This window comes from Diospyros lotus, chromosome 4 (assembly GCF_014633365.1).
Source record: "Diospyros lotus cultivar Yz01 chromosome 4, ASM1463336v1, whole genome shotgun sequence".
NCBI classification, from domain to species: Eukaryota; Viridiplantae; Streptophyta; class Magnoliopsida; order Ericales; family Ebenaceae; genus Diospyros; species Diospyros lotus.
In genome coordinates, this window is record NC_068341.1 from 14293560 (window position 1) to 14302851 (window position 9292).

Consider the following 9292-nt stretch of genomic DNA (forward strand, 5'->3'; position numbering starts at 1 on the left):
ATTTATCTTAAAAATTTAAAACAATAAGTTATGTGATTTCTTTTCATAAAATTTAATAAATACAATAGAAAATATTTTTATTTAAAATATTTCTTCTTTTTTATTTTATATCTTAATTAATAAATATTATCTTAATTAATATTTACACATCACCAATTACTATTTATTTTAATGATGAACAGATGACCATATATATTTGATGATCTAAATTAAAAATCTAAACTTAATATTAAAAATTTGTATTTAAGATTGTTAACAATGAAGATGGAATATCTCAATTCTCAAATAGTTAACAATGAAGAGGGAAATGATAATTACCATGCCTCAGCCTTTTGCCCTTTTTCAAAGTTAAAATGATAATTACCATGTTTTCTTAAAGTTATTTGTAAAAGAGAGGTGGGTTATTGTTAATTATAGCAAGTAATAATAACTAGCAATTCAAAAGGGTTGTATTTATTTTATATAATATATTTATTTTATGTGCACGATAATTCATTACTAAAGTTGTCGTGTCATGGGTAAAGGTTTAGAATATCTTTTTAAGCTAAAAGACATGAATTTTTTATATGTGGGGGTCTTGCATAAAGCGCGTATTTACGATAAGTTTGATATTTAAAAATTATTTTAAATATTTTAAGAAAATAATAAATAATTATCCATAACGAATTCTAATTCTAAAATAATTATGAAATATTTGGATAAATATTATTCTAAAATAAGTAAGATAAATATTATCTATAAAAAATATAAATTATCTGAATATTAATTCTAATAGGTTTTAAAATACTAAGATATATGTTATTTATATCTATCATAGTCTCAATCAGATTAACATCAATCAAGATAAGTGTTATCTACTAGAATCATAATTTTGTTGTATTTTAAATTACTTCATATTTCTTTATAAATATGCAAGTATGTATTCCTGAAAATGGGGGGATGTTTTTTATATTAATTTTAATATAGTTTCTTTTATCATACTTAATGTCTAAGTTAAACGTCGAAGTGTTTTCGCGGAGACCTCTCCGTGCCCTCTAACTATTTTCTTATTTTTGCAGATTCAGGCGATTTGAAGATGACGTTTCTATTTTACAAAATTATTATTGTAATCGTGTAATAACAATTGGCGCCGTTTGTGAGAAATGTCCAAAAAGCCAATGAATATTACCTCAAGCCGTATGAAGCTTCAATTGAGAAATAATACATGACACGTGACGTATATGATAATCTTATGATAATCTCATTAACGATATGTTAAATCGTTTAATATTTTTCGCATCCACTATTATTTTATTTTTTAATTATTATTTTATATAAAAAGAAAAAATAATTGAAAACAAAAATGGCATAAGGATTTATGTGTGTTATGAGAGGTTTCTCGTAAAAATTGGATGGGTAATTTGGCAAAAACTACAATCAAAGAGAAGAAAAAAGTATTTATGTCATTATTTTGTATTATACGTACATATATACATATCATATGCATTTATATTATATAAAAGATTGCTATATATATATTATATAAAAAAAGCTCCTAGAGGCACTTCGTATATTTATTTTATAATTTCTTTATTTATATATATATATATATATGTTGGAGAAAAGCTCATCGTGGAAGCTTGGAAAGTAAGTAAGAAAATAGGTGTTATATTATATATATAATATTAAAGGGAAGCTTCCTGGAAAAGGGGAGGGGGAGGGACCAGAAGGCAGAAATCACCATGGGACAGCCAAATGAAAACGATGGCAGGGGACGAAGAGGCGGCTTAGCAGTTTTTAATTGAGCTTTTAAGTTAATTGGTTGTTAGTATAAAAATTATATAGTATTTAAATTGATATTGTGTTTGAATAAATATACTTTTAAACTATCAGTTAATAGTTATATGTTTAGTTTATAAATATTAATAAGTTGTAAGAACTTTGACAAAAAAATTAACATAGACATGATACTAAATAATATAATTAAAATTCATAAAAGTACTATTTTTAATAAAAAATATATAAATTAATTTTTAATTAATAAAATACTTTCAATTATAAGTTGATAAATTATACATAATTATTAAAAATATATTAATACAATATTTTATTTTTATAAATTTAAGTTTACTTCATAAAAATATTAAATATATATGTTGATACATTATAAAAAAAATTATTTTTATATTTTATCAATACATTTAAAGCATTAATATTTAAATAAATTATTTTTAAAATGTGGAATTTGTTTCATCCATAAATTTGATATATATTACAAAATTATAAAATTAGATAAGACTATTTAATTGATAATTAAATAAAATTAATAATTACAAAATCCAAACTTAGATAAGAGACAATATTTGAATTAAAGTTCAATTTTTCCATACAAATACAAAAAAAATTAGTATAACAAACTTAAAAAATTACATACAATTATTATGATTGTCCAATATTTAGAGCTATAGCATCCCGCTATGCCATCCAATAATATTACAGATATTGCATATTGCAAACAAAATTATAGAAACATATACATGTACAAAAAAAAAAAAAAACATATACACATACAAAAATGCAAGCTATGCAAACAATGGAAGAAAGAGATATATCGATGAAAGGGACAACAACAATGATGGTGATCTAGAAGAAAGAGGTGGCAGACAACAGGCGGCTTGTGGCGATGGAGCGAGAAAGATGAGACCAACAAAACAACAACAATGGCGGATTTGGAGAAGAAAAAGGCGACAGGTGATGGTGCGACCCAAAATCAAAGGCGGCTTGCAGCGACGGATCTGGAAGAAGATCCGGTGATGGCGTGACCCACTTTAAAGATGGGACAAACGGCGATTGAGATGGGCTACAAAGATGGCAGTAATGGATGAGGGTCAGTCGACGATGCTAGGCGACATATCTGGAACCGATGCGACAATGGTGCGACCCACCAACACGAGGCTACTTGCCACGGCTCAACTAGACTACGACGACGACGGTTATGGAGGAGGGACGACAGTGGCAACGCGGTAATGGCGGAGGGGCGAAGACAATAGCGCGATAATGGCAAAGTTTCTGGAGAAGATGATAGGAGAAAGAGCTTTGGGGAAGAAAATGTAACGGTAATAGGGGACATGCATGTAAATATGAAAATTATATGAGGGCAAAATGGTATTTTTTTTCTTCAACTCTCTATCGTTTTTTTTCAAAGCTGGGGGGGCACCAAGTTCTGTCCAATGTTGTTAAAATAGCTTTAAAGCTGTATAACTTTAAAGCTATTAATTCTTGCCAAACACTTTATCATAAAAAGTTATATAGCTTTAAAGCTGCTTATGCAGCTTATAAGCGATCAAAGCGCTAAGCCAGACAACCTAGAAGTAAGGTCGTCAACGACCAAGACCGTTAACGACTGTGAAGCATCAATCGTAGAAGGCCTCCAACGAGCTATTGGCATGGATGGAAGAGGTGACACGCAAGTCAGCGGCAACAGTGTCGTTACCGCGATGATGGCCAACGGGGCGAGCATTGGTCGCGATAAAGCACAGTGAAACGGCGATCGCAGAAGGCCAACCACGATAATGATCGTGAGGAGCTGACGATGAACACGGCCACGACAGTAGCAAGCAGCGATGGTGGCAGAGGATCTAAGCAAACGATGATGACGAACAACAACAAGCTACAATGACGGCCCCTCCGACAATCGAATTTTAGTCAGTGCCTTCTACAATGAACACATCACGCTGCCCCCAGACAAGAAGGAGCACAAGCGACAATGGTGGGCCATACATCTTGGCCTAAGCAAGCAGCTGTGAGGCAGGCCAAAAATCTCTCTTCTTCTAATAAATAAATAAATATATATATAATGTAAACAGATGAATGGAAAAGACTCAGTTTTTTGAGAGACGAAGCAACAAAAGTTAAGGGAAACTCAAAACAATGAAAAAATTGCAAGAAAATGATTGGGCATAATGCAATGACAAAGGCCGGAGTTCTTTAGAAAATTATTTGGCAATCTCCCGAAAATGCTAACAAAGACTGCAAAAAATCACGAATAGAAGGTCACTAAGAGATCGAATTCAGGTGGCGAAAGCATGCCTCAAAAGTTTGTTCCACGAACTTTGGAGATTAAAAATCACACCCAAAAAGCGCATGGATTGAAACAGGTACTCAGATCTGGAATAGATCTGGGTTGTTGAAGAAACATATCTGAATTGTTGAATGAGAAGATCTATAATATATTTTTTAAAAAATGGATTTGGGTTAATATATATATATATGGATATTCTCTCTGATTGCGGATGCAGACATTATGTCGAATCGTGAAAATAAAATATTATTATTTTTTAAATGCGGACGTAGGCGTTACGCCAAACCGCTAAAATAAAATATTATTATTCTTTAATTACGGATGTAGACGTTATGTCGAACTATAAAAAATAAAATATTATTATTCTTTAATTGTGGACGTAAACGTTAGGTTGAACTGCGAAAATAAAATATTATTATTCTTTAATTGCGGATGTAGGCGGTACGCTAAACCGCGAAAATAAAATATTGACATTCTTTCAAATTGCAAATGTAGGCAGTATGCCGAACCGCAAAAATAAAATATTGATATTTTTTTGAATTGCAGACTTTGCCCACAATTCCAGCAATAATATACACACGAAACTGGGGAACTGCAACATTATGGCAAGAAAAACAAAAGGGCCATTACCTTGCACGTAGCCCTGCAACGAGAGAAAAACAACAAGTCCATTATCCCTCGCATAGCCCAATAATGAAGGAAAACAAGCACGTTGTCTCGCTAGCAGTTTGATAATGAGGTAAAAATAAAAGTCTTATTGCTCTGCTCGTAACCCAACAATGAGAAAGACAACAAACTCGTCGCCTCGCACATGTCCCGGTAACGAAGAGAAAACGAAGTTCATTGCCCCACGCATAGCTTGGCGTCAAGGGAAAAACGAAAAGTCCATTGTCCTGCGCATAGCCCGACAATGAGGATAAAATAAAACTGTTGTCCTGCAAGTAGTTTAGCAGCGTGAAGGTATAAAATTCATGTCTCGCGAGTAGCCCGACAATGGCGAGGCATAATCAATGTACTATTCCCTTTGCCTTCCAGCCAAATACAAGAGTAAAGAGTAATTGTTGTGTCATAAGTAAAAGCCTATAATATCCTTTTAAGATAAAAGACATAAATTTCTCATATGTGGAGGGTCCCGCATAAAGTGTGCAAATACGATAAGTCCGACATTTAAAAATTATTTTGAATATTTAAAGAAAATGATAGATAATTATCCATATCAAATTTTAATTCTAAAATGATTATAAAATATTTGAATAAGTATCATTCTTAAGAAATTCTATCCCTAAAAGAGGCAAGATAAATATTATCTATAAAAGATACAAATTATCTGTATCTTAATTCTAATAGGTTTTAGAATATCAAAATATATGTTATCTATAGCTATCCTAGTCCCAATCAGATTGGGATCAATCAATATAAGTGTTATCTACAAGAATGCTAATTTTGTTACATTTTAAATGACTCCATATTTCTTTATAAATATGCAGGTATGCACTCTTGAAAATAGATGATGTATTTGATATTAATTTCAATACAGTTTCGTTTATTATACTCAATATCTAACTTAAGCGTCAGAGTGTTTGCGTAGGGATCTCTCTGCCTCCTCTGACTGTTTTCTTATTTTTGCAAGCTCATGCTACTTTAAGACAACGTTTTCATTTTACAAATTTATTGTTGTAATCGTGCAATAATAAATGTATTATTTTATTTAAATAATATTAAGAGTTATGTGGCATCTTCTCATTGGAGAAGGCTAAGGAGATAACGTGACATTGTCTCATTTGCGTATCACCTCCTCGATACAAATCATGTGTTATTATTTTCTTTTTTTATTACTTCTTAAATACATCATATCACCTCCTTTGTTTATTGTCGTCATTAATCATGACTTATAGCATTACTCATTTTATTTTTATCTCGATAAAGATAGAAAATATGTTTTTTTATAAAAGTTTTATACAAATATTTAGCAATATATATTTGATTTTTTTTTTTTTTTTTTTTTTGGGGGGGGGGTGGGGGGGGGGGGGGGGGGAGGGGGTGGCGGATGATAATGGAGAGGGCACAGCATGTGTGAAGGGTTGGTATCAGAATCATAAGATCATGAAACTAATATGATTGATCTGATCTGATGGCACACTTGACAAATTCATGCAGCACTGTTTCTCCATGTTCTTATCTCTCAATTCCTAAGCAGCTTTCTATCCATCGCTCGCTCCCACAAACTTAGAACCGTATTGTACGTTAATCATGCAGCAAATCAACTCTTTACTCATTTATTATCTAAACTAATAATTCTTCTATCAATCCAAAATATATAGGGGTGAGCAAATATTCAGCTAAATCAACTTAATTGAAGTGAACCGACAATTTTGATTCAATTTTTTATTAGTAACGGGTTGATTTAGTTATTTCTTTCGAGATTTTCAGTTATTTAGTTAGATTCGATTTGTTTTTTTTTTTTTCAAGAATTTTGATTATTTGGTTCAATTTTTTTGGTATTATTAATTAAAAAATCGAACTGAACCGACAAATCAGTGATCTTTTATTAGGTTCGGTTTGATTTTTTTGGTAAAAATTTTGATTCGATTATAATGACTCAAAATTTGATTATTTCGGTTAATTTAGATGATTTGGTCAGTTCGGTTCGATTATATACTTCAATTCGATTCGATTTGATTAGTAATTTCTGATTGATTTGATTTGATTATAATCAATTACACACCCCTAAAAATATATAGGAAGGGGCTTGGTAAAACTATTTAATTTTTTTTAATGTAAAGTATTAAGTGATTATGTATATTACCAAAGTACCACCAAATCAGACAGTTGAGATGATAACAGCTTATAAGTCAAAAGTATCGGCGGTCTCATTCCCCAGAAGTCAATTTTGTGTCTCTCGTGCGCGTCGATTTCGACGTAGTCGTAATTAAAAATCAAGGCATGGTGCCATTGAGTCCGCAACCAGGTTCCCCCGTCCACCGACTTATTGCCCTTCCTTTTTCCCTTCCAGCGTCGTCGTTTTGCAATTCCCTTTCTTAAATGATGGTTTCTTTATGGTTAAGAAATCACAGTCTTTGTCTTAGCCCCTAAATACACAATAATTGCTTAATTAATGCATAATATACGTTTTCTAGTAAAAATTAATTATCACTAAAATAAAATACAATATTAATAATTATTATGTCATAAGTAAAGATCCATTAATTAAGAGTCCAATAGTCCAAAATATATTTTTGGGTTAAAAGGTGTAAATTTTTTATAAGCACGGGATCTCACACAAACGCTCAAACTAGATAATTTCAATATTTAAAAATTTATCTGAGAAGATAAACAATTATCGATAAAAAATTTCAAATCTAAAAGGATTTTGAAATATTAGGATAAGGATAAACAATATCCATAAGAATCATAATTCCAAACAGATTAGGAAAAATCAAAATATATGTTATATGTATCTTAATTCTAACGAGTTACAGAATACTAAGATAAATATTATTTATAAGAATCATAATTTTAATAAAATAAAAAAACAAAATAAGTATTATCAACGAGGATTCTTTAAAATTACTTAATATTTCTCTACGAATAAGTAAATACTTATTCTTGAAAATTGATATACTAGTTTCAATACAGTATTCATTATATACTTAAGTATCAAAGTGTTTGCGCAGGGACCTTCCCACCCCTTCTAATTATTTTCTTATTTTTGCAATTTTCGATGACTTGATAACGATATTTTTTAATAAAATAAATTCATTGTTATATTTAAGTAATAAAAATAATCTTACAACTAACACGGCGCAACGGAATTAAAAACAAATACATTATCAAATTTAAGTATTACATCATATAATGCAAGATGTATAACTTATATTATTATAAAATATTAAAACACTATGTATATTACATAAAATTTAGCTTTTACTATGAGAAAATTATTATTGCCCATCCATTATTATATAACACATTGATGTAGCAGTAACAAATACTTTAATCATGCATGACACTAACATGTAATTATACAACTGCTTTACCTATGCGATGGAGGTTTGTTGCCCTAGGTATTTTCTCTAAAATTTTTATCGCTTTTTCTCAGCTTATGGGTGAACAACACGTGGAAGGTTGTGATTGCACGTTTCTGGGGAGTCAAAAAAAAAAAAAAAAAAAACCAGCGAAATTTCTTGGCAAGCTGTTGGGATTTTCCTTTCATATTGCCTATTTCTCACTCTTATTATTATTTGTCTTCACCAACCCCTTAAAGTGGGGACGTGCACACAGAAAGTCATGCAAATATCTCATGAATTCACAACATTCTCTCTCTTAGCAAATTTACTTTCATATTTTCTCAGTCCAAAAGATGAAATCGCTCATCTCGACGTCCTTTATACTCGATCCGACAGGATATGGGGGAGGTTAATCATGGTGATCCAGCTGGACGCAGTGGTTAGACCCGAACTCACTGCGCACAAGGAGCCCCTCACTTTGGAGAGAGATATCCCACATTACCGCTTGCGAGACTCGATCATCGGTCTTGGTCTAAGATTCACCACAGAAGGCACTTTGTGCCCCTCTTCTTGACCAACTGGGCTGCCCATACATGCTACTTTCATATTTTCTCGCTCAGAGTTTACGACGCATAGGCATAGCATACTCTCGAATATATAAAAAAATAACTATTGGGCCATATTACTTTAGGCCTAGCCCACCATGGACTTGGGCCGTATTACCTGTGTATTTGTTACAATGCTTTTTAAAAAAAGATCTTCTTTTGAATACTTTTGAGGAGAGCTGTTAAAGTGGCCGAAAGCTATTGGATAACCTCGCAAGTAACCATTGTATTTAAGAGTTTTATTCATAAATTGATTTTTGAAAGTGAATTTTTACGTAAAATATTTAACGTATTGCGGATCAAAATATTTTGGTTGCTCGTAAGGGTGGATATGGCCCGCCAAATATACCCAAACCCCCCGCTTTTGTTTTGTAGGATTCCTCTTAAACGAATAGCTAGCTAGCTGGATTTGCAATTTCGACTATAATTTAAGATTTACAGGGGGGCCTCGGCCCAATTGATACGTAGATGCCTGCCTGCCTGTGCGGACAAATGAGGCCTTAAATTGGGCTCTTGGGTATCGATTCGATGGGATTGGGAGAGATGCAGAAAGGCCGCTCTCCGTCACCCGCTCTGTATCTAAGTTCTTATGAATATTCTCACGTGCACGTCATCAACCT